The sequence below is a fragment of the Phyllobates terribilis genome, unplaced genomic scaffold (assembly GCF_046119375.1).
Source record: "Phyllobates terribilis strain yellow unplaced genomic scaffold, ASM4611937v1 Scaffold_3__8_contigs__length_932513732, whole genome shotgun sequence".
NCBI lineage: Eukaryota > Metazoa > Chordata > Amphibia > Anura > Dendrobatidae > Phyllobates > Phyllobates terribilis.
In genome coordinates, this window is record NW_027362763.1 from 595,751,082 (window position 1) to 595,774,414 (window position 23,333).

The window sequence follows — 23,333 nt, forward strand, 5'->3', positions numbered from 1 at the left end:
GGGGTAAAATTGAAATTGTTGAAAAAAATTTTTTTTGGACTTGATCATTTTTCCGTAGTTTATCAGACTTTCAGAGAGGGGAATTGTCAGTGAGCGTTCCGATTTCAGTTCCAGAGCGATTCCCCCGATGAGTCCTTGATATTTAGTCGTTTTCAGCCAATTTTCTGAATTTTTGAAAATTTCACTTTTTTGTGAAAATATCCGCTTAATGAGGGAATAATATGTGTGAGGGTACCCCAGGAGAGTTCCAAATGTGTGTGGGTAGAATATATATCCCACGGGGGTAAAATTTAAATTGTTGCAAAAAATTTTTTTTGGACTTGATCATTTTTCCGTAGTTTATCAGACTTTCAGAGAGGGGAAATGTCAGTGAGCATTCCGATTTCAGTTCCAGAGCGATTCATCCGATAAGTCCTTGATATTTAGTCGTTTTCAGCCAATTTTCTGAATTTTTAAAAATTTCACTTTTTTGTGAAAATATCCGCTAAATGAGGGAATAATATGTGTGACGGTACCCCAGGAGAGTTCCAAATGTGTGTGGGTAGAATATATATCCCACGGGGGTAAAATTGAAATTGGTGAAAAAAATTTTTTTTGGACTTGATCATTTTTCCGGCTTTTATCAGACTTTCAGAGAGAGGAATTGTCAGTGAGCGTTCCGATTTCTGTTCCAGAGCGATTCGCCCGATGAGTCCTTGATATTTAGTCGTTTTTAGCCAATTTTCTGAATTTTTGAAAATTTCACTTTTTTTGTGAAAATATCCGCTTAATGAGGGAATAATATGTGTGAGGGTACCCCAGGAGAGTTCCAAATGTGTGTGGGTAGAATATATATCCCACGGGGGTAAAATTGAAAAAAGTTGAAATAAAATTTTTTTTGGACTTAGTCACTTTTCCGGTGTTTATCAGACTTTCAGAGAGGGGAAATGTCAGTGAGCATTCCGATTTCAGTTCCAGAGCGATTCATCCGATGAGTCCTTGATATTTAGTCGTTTTCAGCCAATTTTCTGAATTTTTAAAAATTTCACTTTTTTGTGAAAATATCCGCTTAATGAGGGAATAATATGTGTGAGGGTACCCCAGGAGAGTTCCAAATGTGTGTGGGTAGAATATATATCCCACGGGGGTAAAATTGAAAAAAGTTGAAAAAAAATTTTTTTTGGACTTAGTCATTTTTCCGGCGTTTATCAGACTTTCAGAGAGGGGAAATGTCAGTGAGTATTCCGATTTCAGTTCCAGAGCGATTTGCCCGATAAGTCCTTGATATTTAGTCGTTTTCCGCCAATTTTCTGAATTTTTGAAAATTTCACTTTTTTGTGAAAATATCCACTAAATGAGGGAATAATATGTGTGAGGGTACCCCAGGAGAGTTCCAAATGTGTGTGGGTAGAATATATATCCCACGGGGGTAAAATTGAAATTGTTGAAAATAATTTTTTTTGGACTTGATCATTTTTCCGTACTTTATCAGACTTTCAGAGAGGGGAATTGTCAGTGAGCGTTCCGATTTCAGTTCCAGAGCGATTCCCCCGATGAGTCCTTGATATTTAGTCGTTTTCAGCCAATTTTCTGAATTTTTGAAAATTTCACTTTTTTGTGAAAATATCCGCTTAATGAGGGAATAATATGTGTGAGGGTACCCCAGGAGAGTTCCAAATGTGTGTGGGTAGAATATATATCCCATGGGGGTAAAATTGAAAAAAGTTGAAATAAAATTTTTTTTGGACTTAGTCACTTTTCCGGTGTTTATCAGACTTTCAGAGAGGGGAAATGTCAGTGAGCATTCCGATTTCATTTCCAGAGCGATTCGCCCGATATGTCCTTGATATTTAGTCGTTTTCAGCCAATTTTCTGAATTTTTGAAAATTTCACTTTTTTGTGAAAATATCCGCTAAATGAGGGAATAATATGTGTGAGGGTACCCCAGGAGAGTTCCAAATGTGTGTGGGTACAATATATATCCCACGGGGGTAAAATTTAAATTGTTGCAAAAAATTTTTTTTGGACTTTATCATTTTTCCGTAGTTTATCAGACTTTCAGAGAGGGGAAATGTCAGTGAGCATTCCGATTTCAGTTCCAGAGCGATTCATCCGATGAGTCCTTGATATTTAGTCGTTTTCAGCCAATTTTCTGAATTTTTAAAAATTTCTCTTTTTTGTGAAAATATCCACTAAATGAGGGAATAATATGTGTGAGGGTACCCCAGGAGAGTTCCAAATGTGTGTGGGTAGAATATATATCCCACGGGGGTAAAATTGAAAAAAGTTTAAAAAAAATTTTTTGGGACTTGATCATTTTTCCGTACTTTATCAGACTTTCAGAGAGGGGAATTGTCAGTGAGCGTTCCGATTTCAGTTCCAGAGCGATTCCCCCGATGAGTCCTTGATATTTAGTCGTTTTCAGCCAATTTTCTGAATTTTTGAAAATTTCACTTTTTTGTGAAAATATCCACTTAATGAGGGAATAATATGTGTGAGGGTACCCCAGGAGAGTTCCAAATGTGTGTGGGTAGAATATATATCCCACGGGGGTAAAATTGAAAAAAGTTGAAATAAAATTTTTTTTGGACTTAGTCACTTTTCCGGTGTTTATCAGACTTTCAGAGAGGGGAAATGTCAGTGAGCATTCCGATTTCAGTTCCAGAGCGATTCATCCGATGAGTCCTTGATATTTAGTCGTTTTCAGCCAATTTTCTGAATTTTTAAAAATTTCACTTTTTTGTGAAAATATCCGCTTAATGAGGGAATAATATGTGTGAGGGTACCCCAGGAGAGTTCCAAATGTGTGTGGGTAGAATATATATCCCACGGGGGTAAAATTGAAAAAAGTTGAAAAAAAATTTTTTTTGGACTTAGTCATTTTTCCGGCGTTTATCAGACTTTCAGAGAGGGGAAATGTCAGTGAGTATTCCGATTTCAGTTCCAGAGCGATTTGCCCGATAAGTCCTTGATATTTAGTCGTTTTCCGCCAATTTTCAGAATTTTTGAAAATTTCACTTTTTTGTGAAAATATCCACTAAATGAGGGAATAATATGTGTGAGGGTACCCCAGGAGAGTTCCAAATGTGTGTGGGTAGAATATATATCCCACGGGGGTAAAATTGAAATTGTTGAAAATAATTTTTTTTGGACTTGATCATTTTTCCGTACTTTATCAGACTTTCAGAGAGGGGAATTGTCAGTGAGCGTTCCGATTTCAGTTCCAGAGCGATTCCCCCGATGAGTCCTTGATATTTAGTCGTTTTCAGCCAATTTTCTGAATTTTTGAAAATTTCACTTTTTTGTGAAAATATCCGCTTAATGAGGGAATAATATGTGTGAGGGTACCCCAGGAGAGTTCCAAATGTGTGTGGGTAGAATATATATCCCATGGGGGTAAAATTGAAAAAAGTTGAAATAAAATTTTTTTTGGACTTAGTCACTTTTCCGGTGTTTATCAGACTTTCAGAGAGGGGAAATGTCAGTGTGCATTCCGATTTCATTTCCAGAGCGATTCGCCCGATATGTCCTTGATATTTAGTCGTTTTCAGCCAATTTTCTGAATTTTTGAAAATTTCACTTTTTTGTGAAAATATCCGCTAAATGAGGGAATAATATGTGTGAGGGTACCCCAGGAGAGTTCCAAATGTGTGTGGGTACAATATATATCCCACGGGGGTAAAATTTAAATTGTTGCAAAAAATTTTTTTTGGACTTTATCATTTTTCCGTAGTTTATCAGACTTTCAGAGAGGGGAAATGTCAGTGAGCATTCCGATTTCATTTCCAGAGCGATTCATCCGATGAGTCCTTGATATTTAGTCGTTTTCAGCCAATTTTCTGAATTTTTAAAAATTTCACTTTTTTGTGAAAATATCCACTAAATGAGGGAATAATATGTGTGAGGGTACCCCAGGAGAGTTCCAAATGTGTGTGGGTAGAATATATATCCCACGGGGGTAAAATTGAAAAAAGTTTAAAAAAAATTTTTTGGGACTTGATCATTTTTCCGTACTTTATCAGACTTTCAGAGAGGGGAATTGTCAGTGAGCGTTCCGATTTCAGTTCCAGAGCGATTCCCCCGATGAGTCCTTGATATTTAGTCGTTTTCAGCCAATTTTCTGAATTTTTGAAAATTTCACTTTTTTGTGAAAATATCCGCTTAATGAGGGAATAATATGTGTGAGGGTACCCCAGGAGAGTTCCAAATGTGTGTGGGTAGAATATATATCCCACGGGGGTAAAATTGAAAAAAGTTGAAATAAAATTTTTTTTGGACTTAGTCACTTTTCCGGTGTTTATCAGACTTTCAGAGAGGGGAAATGTCAGTGAGTATTCCGATTTCAGTTCCAGAGCGATTTGCCCGATAAGTCCTTGATATTTAGTCGTTTTCCGCCAATTTTCTGAATTTTTGAAAATTTCACTTTTTTGTGAAAATATCCACTAAATGAGGGAATAATATGTGTGAGGGTACCCCAGGAGAGTTCCAAATGTGTGTGGGTAGAATATATATCCCACGGGGGTAAAATTGAAATTGTTGAAAATAATTTTTTTTGGACTTGATCATTTTTCCGTACTTTATCAGACTTTCAGAGAGGGGAATTGTCAGTGAGCGTTCCGATTTCAGTTCCAGAGCGATTCCCCCTATGAGTCCTTGATATTTAGTCGTTTTCAGCCAATTTTCTGAATTTTTGAAAATTTCACTTTTTTGTGAAAATATCCGCTTAATGAGGGAATAATATGTGTGAGAAAACCCCAGGAGAGTTCCAAATGTGTGTGGGTAGAATATATATCCCACGGGGGTAAAATTGAAAAAAGTTGAAATAAAATTTTTTTTGGACTTAGTCACTTTTCCGGTGTTTATCAGACTTTCAGAGAGGGGAAATGTCAGTGAGCATTCCGATTTCATTTCCAGAGCGATTCGCCCGATATGTCCTTGATATTTAGTCGTTTTCAGCCAATTTTCTGAATTTTTGAAAATTTCACTTTTTTGTGAAAATATCCGCTAAATGAGGGAATAATATGTGTGAGGGTACCCCAGGAGAGTTCCAAATGTGTGTGGGTACAATATATATCCCACGGGGGTAAAATTTAAATTGTTGCAAAAAATTTTTTTTGGACTTTATCATTTTTCCGTAGTTTATCAGACTTTCAGAGAGGGGAAATGTCAGTGAGCATTCCGATTTCAGTTCCAGAGCGATTCATCCGATGAGTCCTTGATATTTAGTCGTTTTCAGCCAATTTTCTGAATTTTTAAAAATTTCACTTTTTTGTGAAAATATCCGCTTAATGAGGGAATAATATGTGTGAGGGTACCCCAGGAGAGTTCCAAATGTGTGTGGGTAGAATATATATCCCACGGGGGTAAAATTGAAAAAAGTTGAAATAAAATTTTTTTTGGACTTAGTCACTTTTCCGGTGTTTATCAGACTTTCAGAGAGGGGAAATGTCAGTGAGCATTCCGATTTCAGTTCCAGAGCGATTCATCCGATGAGTCCTTGATATTTAGTCGTTTTCAGCCAATTTTCTGAATTTTTAAAAATTTCACTTTTTTGTGAAAATATCCGCTTAATGAGGGAATAATATGTGTGAGGGTACCCCAGGAGAGTTCCAAATGTGTGTGGGTAGAATATATATCCCACGGGGGTAAAATTGAAAAAAGTTGAAAAAAAATTTTTTTTGGACTTAGTCATTTTTCCGGCGTTTATCAGACTTTCAGAGAGGGGAAATGTCAGTGAGTATTCCGATTTCAGTTCCAGAGCGATTTGCCCGATAAGTCCTTGATATTTAGTCGTTTTCCGCCAATTTTCTGAATTTTTGAAAATTTCACTTTTTTGTGAAAATATCCACTAAATGAGGGAATAATATGTGTGAGGGTACCCCAGGAGAGTTCCAAATGTGTGTGGGTAGAATATATATCCCACGGGGGTAAAATTGAAATTGTTGAAAATAATTTTTTTTGGACTTGATCATTTTTCCGTACTTTATCAGACTTTCAGAGAGGGGAATTGTCAGTGAGCGTTCCGATTTCAGTTCCAGAGCGATTCCCCCTATGAGTCCTTGATATTTAGTCGTTTTCAGCCAATTTTCTGAATTTTTGAAAATTTCACTTTTTTGTGAAAATATCCGCTTAATGAGGGAATAATATGTGTGAGAAAACCCCAGGAGAGTTCCAAATGTGTGTGGGTAGAATATATATCCCACGGGGGTAAAATTGAAAAAAGTTGAAATAAAATTTTTTTTGGACTTAGTCACTTTTCCGGTGTTTATCAGACTTTCAGAGAGGGGAAATGTCAGTGAGCATTCCGATTTCATTTCCAGAGCGATTCGCCCGATATGTCCTTGATATTTAGTCGTTTTCAGCCAATTTTCTGAATTTTTGAAAATTTCACTTTTTTGTGAAAATATCCGCTAAATGAGGGAATAATATGTGTGAGGGTACCCCAGGAGAGTTCCAAATGTGTGTGGGTAGAATATATATCCCACGGGGGTAAAATTTAAATTGTTGCAAAAAATTTTTTTTGGACTTTATCATTTTTCCGTAGTTTATCAGACTTTCAGAGAGGGGAAATGTCAGTGAGCATTCCGATTTCAGTTCCAGAGCGATTCATCCGATGAGTCCTTGATATTTAGTCGTTTTCAGCCAATTTTCTGAATTTTTAAAAATTTCACTTTTTTGTGAAAATATCCGCTTAATGAGGGAATAATATGTGTGAGGGTACCCCAGGAGAGTTCCAAATGTGTGTGGGTAGAATATATATCCCACGGGGGTAAAATTGAAAAAAGTTGAAAAAAAAATTTTTTTGAACTTAGTCATTTTTCCGGTGTTTATCAGACTTTCAGAGAGGGGAAATGTCAGTGAGCATTCCGATTTCATTTCCAGAGCGATTCGCCCGATAAGTCCTTGATATTTAGTCGTTTTCAGCCAATTTTCTGAATTTTTGAAAATTTCACTTTTTTGTGAAAATATCCGCTAAATGAGGGAATAATATGTGTGAGGGTACCCCAGGAGAGTTCCAAATGTGTGTGGGTAGAATATATATCCCACAGGGGTAAAATTGAAATTGGTGAAAAAAATTTTTTTTGGACTTGATCATTTTTCCATAGTTTATCAGACTTTCAGAGAGGGGAATTGTCAGTGAGCATTCCGATTTCAGTTCCAGAGCGATTCCCCCGATGAGTCCTTGATATTTAGTCGTTTTCAGCCAATTTTCTGAATTTTTGAAAATTTCACTTTTTTGTGAAAATATCCGCTTAATGAGGGAATAATATGTGTGAGGGTACCCCAGGAGAGTTCCAAATGTGTGTGGGTAGAATATATATCCCACGGGGGTAAAATTGAAATTCTTGAAAAAAATTTTTTTTGGACTTGATCATTTTTCCGGCTTTTATCAGACTTTCAGAGAGAGGAATTGTCAGTGAGCGTTCCGATTTCTGTTCCAGAGCGATTCGCCCGATGAGTCCTTGATATTTAGTCGTTTTTAGCCAATTTTCTGAATTTTTGAAAATTTCACTTTTTTGTGAAAATATCCGCTAAATGAGGGAATAATATGTGTGAGGGTACCCCAGGAGAGTTCCAAATGTGTGTGGGTAGAATATATATCCCACGGGGGTAAAATTGAAATTGTTGAAAAAAAATTTTTTTGAACTTGATCATTTTTCCGTAGTTTATCAGACTTTCACAGAGGGGAAATGTCAGTGAGCATTCCAATTTCATTTCGAGAGCGATTCGCCCGATATGTCCTTGATATTTTGTCGTTTTCAGCCAATGTTCTGAATTTTTGAAAATTTCACTTTTTTGTGAAAATATCCGCTAAATGAGGGAATAATATGTGTGAGGGTACCCCAGGTGAGTTCGAAATGTGTGTGGGTAGAATATATATCCCACGGGGGTAAAATTGAAAAAAGTTGAAAAAAAATTTTTTTTGGACTTAGTCATTTTTCCGGCGTTTATCAGACTTTCAGAGAGGGGAAATATCAGTGAGCATTCCGATTTCATTTCGAGAGCGATTTGGCTGATAAGTCCTTGATATTTAGTCGTTTTCAGCCAATTTTCTGAATTTTTGAAAATTTCACTTTTTTGTGAAAATATCCGCTAAATGAGGGAATAATATGTGTGAGGGTACCCCAGGAGAGTTCCAAATGTGTGTGGGTAGAATATATATCCCACAGGGGTAAAATTGAAATTGGTGAAAAAAATTTTTTTTGGACTTGATCATTTTTCCATAGTTTATCAGACTTTCAGAGAGGGGAATTGTCAGTGAGCATTCCGATTTAAGTTCCAGAGCGATTCCCCCGATGAGTCCTTGATATTTAGTCGTTTTCAGCCAATTTTCTGAATTTTTGAAAATTTCACTTTTTTGTGAAAATATCCGCTAAATGAGGGAATAATATGTGTGAGGGTACCCCAGGAGAGTTCCAAATGTGTGTGGGTAGAATATATATCCCACGGGGGTAAAATTGAAAAAAGTTGAAAAAAAAATTTTTCTGAACTTAGTCATTTTTCCGGTGTTTATCAGACTTTCAGAGAGAGGAAATGTCAGTGAGCATTCCGATTTCATTTCCAGAGCGATTCGCCCGATAAGTCCTTGATATTTAGTCGTTTTCAGCCAATTTTCTGAATTTTTGAAAATTTCACTTTTTTGTGAAAATATCCGCTAAATGAGGGAATAATATGTGTGAGGGTACCCCAGGAGAGTTCCAAATGTGTGTGGGTAGAATATATATCCCACGGGGGTAAAATTTAAATTGTTGCAAAAAATTTTTTTTGGACTTGATCATTTTTCCGTAGTTTATCAGACTTTCAGAGAGGGGAAATGTCAGTGAGCATTCCGATTTCAGTTCCAGAGCGATTCATCCGATGAGTCCTTGATATTTAGTCGTTTTCAGCCAATTTTCTGAATTTTTAAAAATTTCACTTTTTTGTGAAAATATCCGCTTAATGAGGGAATAATATGTGTGAGGGTACCCCAGGAGAGTTCCAAATGTGTGTGGGTAGAATATATATCCCACGGGGGTAAAATTGAAAAAAGTTGAAAAAAATTTTTTTTGGACTTGATCATTTTTCGGGCTTTTATCAGACTTTCAGAGAGAGGTATTGTCAGTGAGCGTTCCGATTTCTGTTCCAGAGCGATTCGCCCGATGAGTCTTTGATATTTAGTCGTTTTTAGCCAATTTTCTGAATTTTTTAAAATTTCACTTTTTTGTGAAAATATCCGCTAAATGAGGGAATAATATGTGTGAGGGTACCCCAGGAGAGTTCCAAATGTGTATGGGTAGAATATATATTTCCCACAGGGGTAAAATTGAAATTGGTGAAAAAAATTTTTTTTGGACTTGATCATTTTTCCATAGTTTATCAGACTTTCAGAGAGGGGAATTGTCAGTGAGCATTCCGATTTCAGTTCCAGAGCGATTCCCCCGATGAATCCTTGATATTTAGTCGTTTTCAGCCAATTTTCTGAATTTTTGAAAATTTCACTTTTTTGTGAAAATATCCGCTTAATGAGGGAATAATATGTGTGAGGGTACCCCAGGAGAGTTCCAAATGTGTGTGGGTAGAATATATATCCCACGGGGGTAAAATTGAAAAAAGTTTAAAAAAAATTTTTTTTGGACTTAGTCATTTTTCCGGTGTTTATCAGACTTTCAGAGAGGGGAAATGACAGTGAGCATTCCGATTTCATTTCCAGAGCGTTTTGCCCGATATGTCCTTGATATTTAGTCGTTTTCAGCCAATTTTCTGAATTTTTGAAAATTTCACTTTTTTGTGAAAATATCCGCTAAATGAGGGAATAATATGTGTGAGGGTACACCAGGAGAGTTCCAAATGTGTGTGGGTAGAATATATATCCCACAGGGGTAAAATTTAAATTGTTGCAAAAAATTTTTTTTGGACTTGATCATTTTTCCGTAGTTTATCAGACTTTCAGAGAGGGGAATTGTCAGTGAGCGTTCCGATTTCTGTTCCAGAGCGAGTCGCCCGATGAGTCCTTGATATTTAGTCGTTTTCAGCCAATTTTCTGAATTTTTGAAAATTTCACTTTTTTGTGAAAATATCCGCTAAATGAGGGAATAATAAGTGTGAGGGTACCCCAGGAGAGTTCCAAATGTGTGTGGGTAGAATATATATCCCACGGGGGTAAAATTGAAATTGTTGAAAAAAATTTTCTTTGGACTTGATCATTTTTCCGTAGTTTATCAGACTTTCAGAGAGGGGAAATGTCAGGGAGCATTCCGATTTCATTTCGAGAGCGATTCGCCCGATAAGTCCTTGATATTTAGTCGTTTTCAGCCAATTTTCTGAATTTTTGAAAATTTCACTTTTTTGTGAAAATATCGGCTTAATGAGGGAATAATATGTGTGAGGGTACCCCAGGTGAGTTCGAAATGTGTGTGGGTAGAATATATATCCCACGGGGGTAAAATTGAAAAAAGTTGAAAAAAAATTTTTTTTGGACTTAGTCATTTTTCCGGCGTTTATCAGACTTTCAGAGAGGGGAAATATCAGTGAGCATTCCGATTTCATTTCGAGAGCGATTTGGCTGATAAGTCCTTGATATTTAGTCGTTTTCAGCCAATTTTCTGAATTTTTGAAAATTTCACTTTTTTGTGAAAATATCCGCTAAATGAGGGAATAATATGTGTGAGGGTACCCCAGGAGAGTTCCAAATGTGTTTGGGTAGAATATATATCCCACAGGGGTAAAATTGAAATTGGTGAAAAAAATTTTTTTTGGACTTGATCATTTTTCCATAGTTTATCAGACTTTCAGAGAGGGGAATTGTTAGTGAGCATTCCGATTTCAGTTCCAGAGCGATTCCCGATGAGTCCTTGATATTTAGTCGTTTTCAGCCAATTTTCTGAATTTTTGAAAATTTCACTTTTTTGTGAAAATATCCGCTAAATGAGGGAATAATATGTGTGAGGGTACCCTAGGAGAGTTCCAAATGTGTGTGGGTAGAATATATATCCCACGGGGGTAAAATTTAAATTGTTGCAAAAAATTTTTTTTGGACTTTATCATTTTTCCGTAGTTTATCAGACTTTCAGAGAGGGGAAATGTCAGTGAGCATTCCGATTTCAGTTCCAGAGCGATTCATCCGATGAGTCCTTGATATTTAGTCGTTTTCAGCCAATTTTCTGAATTTTTAAAAATTTCACTTTTTTGTGAAAATATCCGCTTAATGAGGGAATAATATGTGTGAGGGTACCCCAGGAGAGTTCCAAATGTGTGTGGGTAGAATATATATCCCACGGGGGTAAAATTGAAAAAAGTTGAAAAAAAAATTTTTTTGAACTTAGTCATTTTTCCGGTGTTTATCAGACTTTCAGAGAGGGGAAATGTCAGTGAGCATTCCGATTTCATTTCCAGAGCGCTTCGCCCGATAAGTCCTTGATATTTAGTCATTTTCAGCCAATTTTCTGAATTTTTGAAAATTTCACTTTTTTGTGAAAATATCCGCTAAATGAGGGAATAATATGTGTGAGGGTACCCCAGGAGAGTTCCAAATGTGTGTGGGTAGAATATATATCCCACGGGGGTAAAATTTAAATTGTTGCAAAAAATTTTTTTTGGACTTGATCATTTTTCCGTAGTTTATCAGACTTTCAGAGAGGGGAAATGTCAGTGAGCATTCCGATTTCAGTTCCAGAGCGATTCATCCGATGAGTCCTTGATATTTAGTCGTTTTCAGCCAATTTTCTGAATTTTTAAAAATTACACTTTTTTGTGAAAATATCCGCTTAATGAGGGAATAATATGTGTGAGGGTACCCCAGGAGAGTTCCAAATGTGTGTGGGTAGAATATATATCCCACGGGGGTAAAATTGAAAAAAGTTGAAAAAAAAATTTTTTTAAACTTAGTCATTTTTCCGGTGTTTATCAGACTTTCAGAGAGAGGAAATGTCAGTGAGCATTCCGATTTCATTTCCAGAGCGATTCGCCCGATAAGTCCTTGATATTTAGTCGTTTTCAGCCAATTTTCTGAATTTTTGAAAATTTCACTTTTTTGTGAAAATATCCGCTAAATGAGGGAATAATATGTGTGAGGGTACCCCAGGAGAGTTCCAAATGTGTGTGGGTAGAATATATATCCCACGGGGGTAAAATTGAAATTGGTGAAAAAAATTTTTTTTGGACTTGATCATTTTTCGGGCTTTTATCAGACTTTCAGAGAGAGGAATTGTCAGTGAGCGTTCCGATTTCTGTTCCAGAGCGATTCGCCCGATGAGTCTTTGATATTTAGTCGTTCTTAGCCAATTTTCTGAATTTTTGAAAATTTCACTTTTTTGTGAAAATATCCGCTAAATGAGGGAATAATATGTGTGAGGGTACCCCAGGAGAGTTCCAAATGTGTGTGGGTAGAATATATATCCCACGGGGGTAAAATTGAAATTGTTGAAAAAAAATTTTTTTGAACTTGATCATTTTTCCGTAGTTTATCAGACTTTCACAGAGGGGAAATGTCAGTGAGCATTCCAATTTCATTTCGAGAGCGATTCGCCCGATATGTCCTTGATATTTTGTCGTTTTCAGCCAATGTTCTGAATTTTTGAAAATTTCACTTTTTTGTGAAAATATCGGCTTAATGAGGGAATAATATGTGTGAGGGTACCCCAGGTGAGTTCGAAATGTGTGTGGGTAGAATATATATCCCACGGGGGTAAAATTGAAAAAAGTTGAAAAAAAATTTTTTTTGGACTTAGTCATTTTTCCGGCGTTTATCAGACTTTCAGAGAGGGGAAATATCAGTGAGCATTCCGATTTCATTTCGAGAGCGATTTGGCTGATAAGTCCTTGATATTTAGTCGTTTTCAGCCAATTTTCTGAATTTTTGAAAATTTCACTTTTTTGTGAAAATATCCGCTAAATGAGGGAATAATATGTGTGAGGGTACCCCAGGAGAGTTCCAAATGTGTGTGGGTAGAATATATATCCCACAGGGGTAAAATTGAAATTGGTGAAAAAAATTTTTTTTGGACTTGATCATTTTTCCATAGTTTATCAGACTTTCAGAGAGGGGAATTGTTAGTGAGCATTCCGATTTCAGTTCCAGAGCGATTCCCCCGATGAGTCCTTGATATTTAGTCGTTTTCAGCCAATTTTCTGAATTTTTGAAAATTTCACTTTTTTGTGAAAATATCCGCTAAATGAGGGAATAATATGTGTGAGGGTACCCTAGGAGAGTTCCAAATGTGTGTGGGTAGAATATATATCCCACGGGGGTAAAATTTAAATTGTTGCAAAAAATTTTTTTTGGACTTTATCATTTTTCCGTAGTTTATCAGACTTTCAGAGAGGGGAAATGTCAGTGAGCATTCCGATTTCAGTTCCAGAGCGATTCATCCGATGAGTCCTTGATATTTAGTCGTTTTCAGCCAATTTTCTGAATTTTTAAAAATTTCACTTTTTTGTGAAAATATCCGCTTAATGAGGGAATAATATGTGTGAGGGTACCCCAGGAGAGTTCCAAATGTGTGTGGGTAGAATATATATCCCACGGGGGTAAAATTGAAAAAAGTTGAAAAAAAAATTTTTTTGAACTTAGTCATTTTTCCGGTGTTTATCAGACTTTCAGAGAGGGGAAATGTCAGTGAGCATTCCGATTTCATTTCCAGAGCGCTTCGCCCGATAAGTCCTTGATATTTAGTCATTTTCAGCCAATTTTCTGAATTTTTGAAAATTTCACTTTTTTGTGAAAATATCCGCTAAATGAGGGAATAATATGTGTGAGGGTACCCCAGGAGAGTTCCAAATGTGTGTGGGTAGAATATATATCCCACGGGGGTAAAATTTAAATTGTTGCAAAAAATTTTTTTTGGACTTGATCATTTTTCCGTAGTTTATCAGACTTTCAGAGAGGGGAAATGTCAGTGAGCATTCCGATTTCAGTTCCAGAGCGATTCATCCGATGAGTCCTTGATATTTAGTCGTTTTCAGCCAATTTTCTGAATTTTTAAAAATTTCACTTTTTTGTGAAAATATCCGCTTAATGAGGGAATAATATGTGTGAGGGTACCCCAGGAGAGTTCCAAATGTGTGTGGGTAGAATATATATCCCACGGGGGTAAAATTGAAAAAAGTTGAAAAAAAAATTTTTTTAAACTTAGTCATTTTTCCGGTGTTTATCAGACTTTCAGAGAGAGGAAATGTCAGTGAGCATTCCGATTTCATTTCCAGAGCGATTCGCCCGATAAGTCCTTGATATTTAGTCGTTTTCAGCCAATTTTCTGAATTTTTGAAAATTTCACTTTTTTGTGAAAATATCCGCTAAATGAGGGAATAATATGTGTGAGGGTACCCCAGGAGAGTTCCAAATGTGTGTGGGTAGAATATATATCCCACGGGGGTAAAATTGAAAAAAGTTTAAAAAAAATTTTTTTTGGACTTAGTCATTTTTCCGGTGTTTATCAGACTTTCAGAGAGGGGAAATGACAGTGAGCATTCCGATTTCATTTCCAGAGCGTTTTGCCTGATATGTCCTTGATATTTAGTCGTTTTCAGCCAATTTTCTGAATTTTTGAAAATTTCACTTTTTTGTGAAAATATCCGCTAAATGAGGGAATAATATGTGTGAGGGTACCCCAGGAGAGTTCCAAATGTGTGTGGGTAGAATATATATTCCACGGGGGTAAAATTTAAATTGTTGCAAAAAATTTTTTTTGGACTTGATCATTTTTCCGTAGTTTATCAGACTTTCAGAGAGGGGAATTGTCAGTGAGCGTTCCGATTTCAGTTCCAGAGCGATTCGCCCGATGAGTCCTTGATATTTAGTCGTTTTCAGCCAATTTTCTGAATTTTTGAAAATTTCACTTTTTTGTGAAAATATACGCTAAATGAGGGAATAATATGTGTGAGGGTACCCCAGGAGAGTTCCAAATGTGTGTGGGTAGAATATATATCCCACGGGGGTAAAATGTAAATTGTTGTAAAAATTTTTTTTTGGACTTAGTCATTTTTCCGGCGTTTATCAGACACTCAGAGAGGGGAAATGTCAGTGAGCATTCCGATTTCATTTCGAGAGAGATTTGGCTGATAAGTCCTTGATATTTAGTCGTTTTCAGCCAATTTTCAGAATTTTTGAAAATTTCACTTTTTTGTGAAAATATCCGCTAAATGAGGGAATAATATGTGTGAGGGTACCCCAGGAGAGTTCCAAATGTGTGTGGGTAGAATATATATCCCACGGGGGTAAAATTGAAATTGTTGAAAAAAAAATTTTTTGAACTTGATCATTTTTCCGTAGTTTATCAGACCTTCAGAGACGGGAAATGTCAGTGAGCATTCCAATTTCATTTCGAGAGCGATTCGCCCGATATGTCCTTGATATTTTGTCGTTTTCAGCCAATTTTCTGAATTTTTGAAAATTTCACTTTTTTGTGAAAATATCCGCTAAATGAGGGAATAATATGTGTGAGGGTACCCCAGGTGAGTTCGAAATGTGTGTGGGTAGAATATATATCCCACGGGGGTAAAATTGAAAAAAGTTGAAAAAAAATTTTTTTTGGACTTAGTCATTTTTCCGGCGTTTATCAGACTTTCAGAGAGGGGAAATATCAGTGAGCATTCCGATTTCATTTCGAGAGCGATTTGGCTGATAAGTCCTTGATATTTAGTCGTTTTCAGCCAATTTTCTGAATTTTTGAAAATTTCACTTTTTTGTGAAAATATCCGCTAAATGAGGGAATAATATGTGTGAGGGTACCCCAGGAGAGTTCCAAATGTGTGTGGGTAGAATATATATCCCACGGGGGTAAAATTGAAATTGGTGAAAAAAAATTTTTTTGGACTTGATCATTTTTCCGGCTTTTATCAGACTTTCAGAGAGAGGAATTGTCAGTGAGCGTTCCGATTTCTGTTCCAGAGCGATTCGCCCGATGAGTCCTTGATATTTAGTCGTTTTTAGCCAATTTTCTGAATTTTTGAAAATTTCACTTTTTTGTGAAAATATCCGCTAAATGAGGGAATAATATGTGTGAGGGTACCCCAGGAGAGTTCAAAATGTGTGTGGGTAGAATATATATCCCACGGGGGTAAAATTGAAATTGGTGAAAAAATTTTTTTTTGGACTTGATCATTTTTCCGGCTTTTATCAGACTTTCAGAGAGAGGAATTGTCAGTGAGCATTCCGATTTCTGTTCCAGAGCGATTCGCCCAATGAGTCCTTCATATTTAGTCGTTTTTAGCCAATTTTCTGAATTTTTGAAAATTTCACTTTTTTGTGAAAATATCCGCTAAATGAGGGAATAATATGTGTGAGGGTACCCCAGGAGAATTCCAAATGTGTGTGGGTAGAATATATATCCCACGGGGGTAAAATTGAAATTGTTCAAAAAAATTTTTTTTGGACTTGATCATTTTTCTGGCTTTTATCAGACTTTCAGAGAGGGGAATTGTCAGTGAGCGTTGCGATTTCATTTCGAGAGCGATTCGCCCGATATGTCCTTGATATTTTGTCGTTTTCAGCCAATTTTCTGAATTTTTGAAAATTTCACTTTTTTGTGAAAATATCCGCTAAATGAGGGAATAATATGTGTGAGGGTACCCCAGGTGAGTTCGAAATGTGTGTGGGTAGAATATATATCCCACGGGGGTAAAATTGAAAAAAGTTGAAAAATAATTTTTTTGGGACTTAGTCATTTTTCCGGCGTTTATCAGACTTTCAGAGAGGGGAAATGTCAGTGAGCATTCCGATTTCATTTCGAGAGCGATTTGGCTGATAAGTCCTTGATATTTAGTCGTTTTAAGCCAATTATCTGAATTTTTGAAAATTTCACTTTTTTGTGAAAATATCCGCTAAATGAGGGAATAATATGTGTGAGGGTACCCCAGGAGAGTTCCAAATGTGTGTGGGTAGAATATATATCCCACGGGGGTAAAATTGAAATTGTTGAAAAAAAATTTTTTTGAACTTGATCATTTTTCCGTAGTTTATCAGACTTTCAGAGAGGGGAAATGTCAGTGAGCATTCCAATTTCATTTCGAGAGCGATTCGCCCGATATGTCCTTGATATTTTGTCGTTTTCAGCCAATTTTCTGAATTTTTGAAAATTTCACTTTTTTGTGAAAATATCCGCTAAATGAGGGAATAATATGTGTGAGGGTACCCCAGGTGAGTTTGAAATGTGTGTGGGTAGAATATATATCCCACGGGGGTAAAATTGAAAAAAGTTGAAAAAAAAATTTTTTTGGACTTAGTCATTTTTCCGACGTTTATCAGACTTTCAGAGAGGGGAAATATCAGTGAGCATTCCGATTTCATTTCGAGAGCGATTTGGCTGATAAGTCCTTGATATTTAGTCGTTTTCAGCCAATTTTCTGAATTTTTGAAAATTTCACTTTTTTGTGAAAATATCCGCTAAATGAGGGAATAATATGTGTGAGGGTACCCCAGGAGAGTTCCAAATGTGTGTGGGTAGAATATATATCCCACGGGGGTAAAATTGAAATTGGTGAAAAAAATTTTTTTTGGACTTGATCATTTTTCCGGCTTTTATCAGACTTTCAGAGAGAGGAATTGTCAGTGAGCGTTCCGATTTCTGTTCCAGAGCGATTCGCCCGATGAGTCCTTGATATTTAGTCGTTTTTAGCCAATTTTCTGAATTTTTGAAAATTTCACTTTTTTGTGAAAATATCCGCTAAATGAGGGAATAATATGTGTGAGGGTACCCCAGGAGAGTTCAAAATGTGTGTGGGTAGAATATATATCCCACGGGGGTAAAATTGAAATTGGTGAAAAAATTTTTTTTTGGACTTGATCATTTTTCCGGCTTTTATCAGACTTTCAGAGAGAGGAATTGTCAGTGAGCATTCCGATTTCTGTTCCAGAGCGATTCGCCCGATGAGTCCTTGATATTTAGTCGTTTTTAGCCAATTTTCTGAATTTTTGAAAATTTCACTTTTTTGTGAAAATATCCGCTAAATGAGGGAATAATATGTGTGAGGGTACCCCAGGTGAGTTCGAAATGTGTGTGGGTAGAATATATATCCCACGGGGGTAAAATTGAAAAAAGTTGAAAAATAATTTTTTTGGGACTTAGTCATTTTTCCGGCGTTTATCAGACTTTCAGAGAGGGGAAATGTCAGTGAGCATTCCGATTTCATTTCGAGAGCGATTTGGCTGATAAGTCCTTGATATTTAGTCGTTTTAAGCCAATTATCTGAATTTTTGAAAATTTCACTTTTTTGTGAAAATATCCGCTAAATGAGGGAATAATATGTGTGAGGGTACCCCAGGAGAGTTCCAAATGTGTGTGGGTAGAATATATATCCCACGGGGGTAAAATTGAAATTGTTGAAAAAAAATTTTTTTGAACTTGATCATTTTTCCGTAGTTTATCAGACTTTCAGAGAGGGGAAATGTCAGTGAGCATTCCAATTTCATTTCGAGAGCGATTCGCCCGATATGTCCTTGATATTTTGTCGTTTTCAGCCAATTTTCTGAATTTTTGAAAATTTCACTTTTTTGTGAAAATATCCGCTAAATGAGGGAATAATATGTGTGAGGGTACCCCAGGTGAGTTCGAAATGTGTGTGGGTAGAATATATATCCCACGGGGGTAAAATTGAAAAAAGTTGAAAAAAAAATTTTTTTGGACTTAGTCATTTTTCCGGCGTTTATCAGACTTTCAGAGAGGGGAAATATCAGTGAGCATTCCGATTTCATTTCGAGAGCGATTTGGCTGATAAGTCCTTGATATTTAGTCGTTTTCAGCCAATTTTCTGAATTTTTGAAAATTTCACTTTTTTGTGAAAATATCCGCTAAATGAGGGAATAATATGTGTGAGGGTACCCCAGGAGAGTTCCAAATGTGTGTGGGTAGAATATATATCCCACGGGGGTAAAATTGAAATTGGTGAAAAAAATTTTTTTTGGACTTGATCATTTTTCCATAGTTTATCAGACTTTCAGAGAGGGGAAATGTCAGTGAGCATTCCAATTTCATTTCGAGAGCGATTCGCCCGATATGTCCTTGATATTTTGTCGTTGTCAGCCAATTTTCTGAATTTTTGAAAATTTCACTTTTTTGTGAAAATATCCGCTAAATGAGGGAATAATATGTGTGAGGGTACCCCAGGTGAGTTCGAAATGTGTGTGGGTAGAATATATATCCCACGGGGGTAAAATTGAAAAAAGTTGAAAAAAAAATTTTTTTGGACTTAGTCATTTTTCCGGCGTTTATCAGACTTTCAGAGAGGGGAAATATCAGTGAGCATTCCGATTTCATTTCGAGAGCGATTTGGCTGATAAGTCCTTGATATTTAGTCGTTTTCAGCCAATTTTCTGAATTTTTGAAAATTTCACTTTTTTGTGAAAATATCCGCTAAATGAGGGAATAATATGTGTGAGGGTACCCCAGGAGAGTTCCAAATGTGTGTGGGTAGAATATATATCCCACGGGGGTAAAATTGAAATTGGTGAAAAAAATTTTTTTTGGACTTGATCATTTTTCCGGCTTTTATCAGACTTTCAGAGAGAGGAATTGTCAGTGAGCGTTCCGATTTCTGTTCCAGAGCGATTCGCCCGATGAGTCCTTGATATTTAGTCGTTTTTAGCCAATTTTCTGAATTTTTGAAAATTTCACTTTTTTGTGAAAATATCCGCTAAATGAGGGAATAATATGTGTGAGGGTACCCCAGGAGAGTTCAAAATGTGTGTGGGTAGAATATATATCCCACGGGGGTAAAATTGAAATTGGTGAAAAAATTTTTTTTTGGACTTGATCATTTTTCCGGCTTTTATCAGACTTTCAGAGAGAGGAATTGTCAGTGAGCATTCCGATTTCTGTTCCAGAGCGATTCGCCCGATGAGTCCTTGATATTTAGTCGTTTTTAGCCAATTTTCTGAATTTTTGAAAATTTCACTTTTTTGTGAAAATATCCGCTAAATGAGGGAATAATATGTGTGAGGGTACCCCAGGTGAGTTCGAAATGTGTGTGGGTAGAATATATATCCCACGGGGGTAAAATTGAAAAAAGTTGAAAAAAAAATTTTTTTGGACTTAGTCATTTTTCCGGCGTTTATCAGACTTTCAGAGAGGGGAAATATCAGTGAGCATTCCGATTTCATTTCGAGAGCGATTTGGCTGATAAGTCCTTGATATTTAGTCGTTTTCAGCCAATTTTCTGAATTTTTGAAAATTTCACTTTTTTGTGAAAATATCCGCTAAATGAGGGAATAATATGTGTGAGGGTACCCCAGGAGAGTTCCAAATGTGTGTGGGTAGAATATATATCCCACGGGGGTAAAATTGAAATTGGTGAAAAAAATTTTTTTTGGACTTGATCATTTTTCCGGCTTTTATCAGACTTTCAGAGAGAGGAATTGTCAGTGAGCGTTCCGATTTCTGTTCCAGAGCGATTCGCCCGATGAGTCCTTGATATTTAGTCGTTTTTAGCCAATTTTCTGAATTTTTGAAAATTTCACTTTTTTGTGAAAATATCCGCTAAATGAGGGAATAATATGTGTGAGGGTACCCCAGGAGAGTTCAAAATGTGTGTGGGTAGAATATATATCCCACGGGGGTAAAATTGAAATTGGTGAAAAAATTTTTTTTTGGACTTGATCATTTTTCCGGCTTTTATCAGACTTTCAGAGAGAGGAATTGTCAGTGAGCATTCCGATTTCTGTTCCAGAGCGATTCGCCCGATGAGTCCTTGATATTTAGTCGTTTTTAGCCAATTTTCTGAATTTTTGAAAATTTCACTTTTTTGTGAAAATATCCGCTAAATGAGGGAATAATATGTGTGAGGGTACCCCAGGTGAGTTCGAAATGTGTGTGGGTAGAATATATATCCCACGGGGGTAAAATTGAAAAAAGTTGAAAAAAAAATTTTTTTGGACTTAGTCATTTTTCCGGCGTTTATCAGACTTTCAGAGAGGGGAAATATCAGTGAGCATTCCGATTTCATTTCGAGAGCGATTTGGCTGATAAGTCCTTGATATTTAGTCGTTTTCAGCCAATTTTCTGAATTTTTGAAAATTTCACTTTTTTGTGAAAATATCCGCTAAATGAGGGAATAATATGTGTGAGGGTACCCCAGGAGAGTTCCAAATGTGTGTGGGTAGAATATATATCCCACGGGGGTAAAATTGAAATTGGTGAAAAAAATTTTTTTTGGACTTGATCATTTTTCCATAGTTTATCAGACTTTCAGAGAGGGGAAATGTCAGTGAGCATTCCAATTTCATTTCGAGAGCGATTCGCCCGATATGTCCTTGATATTTTGTCGTTTTCAGCCAATTTTCTGAATTTTTGAAAATTTCACTTTTTTGTGAAAATATCCGCTAAATGAGGGAATAATATGTGTGAGGGTACCCCAGGTGAGTTCGAAATGTGTGTGGGTAGAATATATATCCCACGGGGGTAAAATTGAAAAAAGTTGAAAAAAAAATTTTTTTGGACTTAGTCATTTTTCCGGCGTTTATCAGACTTTCAGAGAGGGGAAATATCAGTGAGCATTCCGATTTCATTTCGAGAGCGATTTGGCTGATAAGTCCTTGATATTTAGTCGTTTTCAGCCAATTTTCTGAATTTTTGAAAATTTCACTTTTTTGTGAAAATATCCGCTAAATGAGGGAATAATATGTGTGAGGGTACCCCAGGAGAGTTCCAAATGTGTGTGGGTAGAATATATATCCCACGGGGGTAAAATTGAAATTGGTGAAAAAAATTTTTTTTGGACTTGATCATTTTTCCGGCTTTTATCAGACTTTCAGAGAGAGGAATTGTCAGTGAGCATTCCGATTTCTGTTCCAGAGCGATTCGCCCGATGAGTCCTTGATATTTAGTCGTTTTTAGCCAATTTTCTGAATTTTTGAAAATTTCACTTTTTTGTGAAAATATCCGCTAAATGAGGGAATAATATGTGTGAGGGTACCCCAGGTGAGTTCGAAATGTGTGTGGGTAGAATATATATCCCACGGGGGTAAAATTGAAAAAAGTTGAAAAATAATTTTTTTGGGACTTAGTCATTTTTCCGGCGTTTATCAGACTTTCAGAGAGGGGAAATGTCAGTGAGCATTCCGATTTCATTTCGAGAGCGATTTGGCTGATAAGTCCTTGATATTTAGTCGTTTTAAGCCAATTATCTGAATTTTTGAAAATTTCACTTTTTTGTGAAAATATCCGCTAAATGAGGGAATAATATGTGTGAGGGTACCCCAGGAGAGTTCCAAATGTGTGTGGGTAGAATATATATCCCACGGGGGTAAAATTGAAATTGTTGAAAAAAAATTTTTTTGAACTTGATCATTTTTCCGTAGTTTATCAGACTTTCAGAGAGGGGAAATGTCAGTGAGCATTCCAATTTCATTTCGAGAGCGATTCGCCCGATATGTCCTTGATATTTTGTCGTTTTCAGCCAATTTTCTGAATTTTTGAAAATTTCACTTTTTTGTGAAAATATCCGCTAAATGAGGGAATAATATGTGTGAGGGTACCCCAGGTGAGTTCGAAATGTGTGTGGGTAGAATATATATCCCACGGGGGTAAAATTGAAAAAAGTTGAAAAAAAAATTTTTTTGGACTTAGTCATTTTTCCGGCGTTTATCAGACTTTCAGAGAGGGGAAATATCAGTGAGCATTCCGATTTCATTTCGAGAGCGATTTGGCTGATAAGTCCTTGATATTTAGTCGTTTTCAGCCAATTTTCTGAATTTTTGAAAATTTCACTTTTTTGTGAAAATATCCGCTAAATGAGGGAATAATATGTGTGAGGGTACCCCAGGAGAGTTCCAAATGTGTGTGGGTAGAATATATATCCCACGGGGGTAAAATTGAAATTGGTGAAAAAAATTTTTTTTGGACTTGATCATTTTTCCATAGTTTATCAGACTTTCAGAGAGGGGATTTGTCAGTGAGCGTTCCGATTTCAGTTCCAGAGCGATTCCGCCGATGAGTCCTTGATATTTAGTCGTTTTCAGCCAATTTTCTGAATTTTTGAAAATTTCACTTTTTTGTGAAAATATCCGCTTAATGAGGGAATAATATGTGTGAGGGTACCCCAGGAGAGTTCCAAATGTGTGTGGGTAGAATATATATCCCACGGGGGTAAAATTGAAATTTTTGAAAAAAATTTTTTTTGGACTTGATCATTTTTCCGTAGTTTATCAGACTTTCAGAGAGGGGAATTGTCAGTGAGCGTTCCGATTTCTGTTCCAGAGCGATTCGCCCGATGAGTCCTTGATATTTAGTCGTTTTCAGCCAATTTTCTGAATTTTTGAAAATTTCACTTTTTTGTGAAAATATCCGCTAAATGAGGGAATAATATGTGTGAGGGTACCCCAGGTGAGTTCGAAATGTGTGTGGGTAGAATATATATCCCACGGGGGTAAAATTGAAATTGGTGAA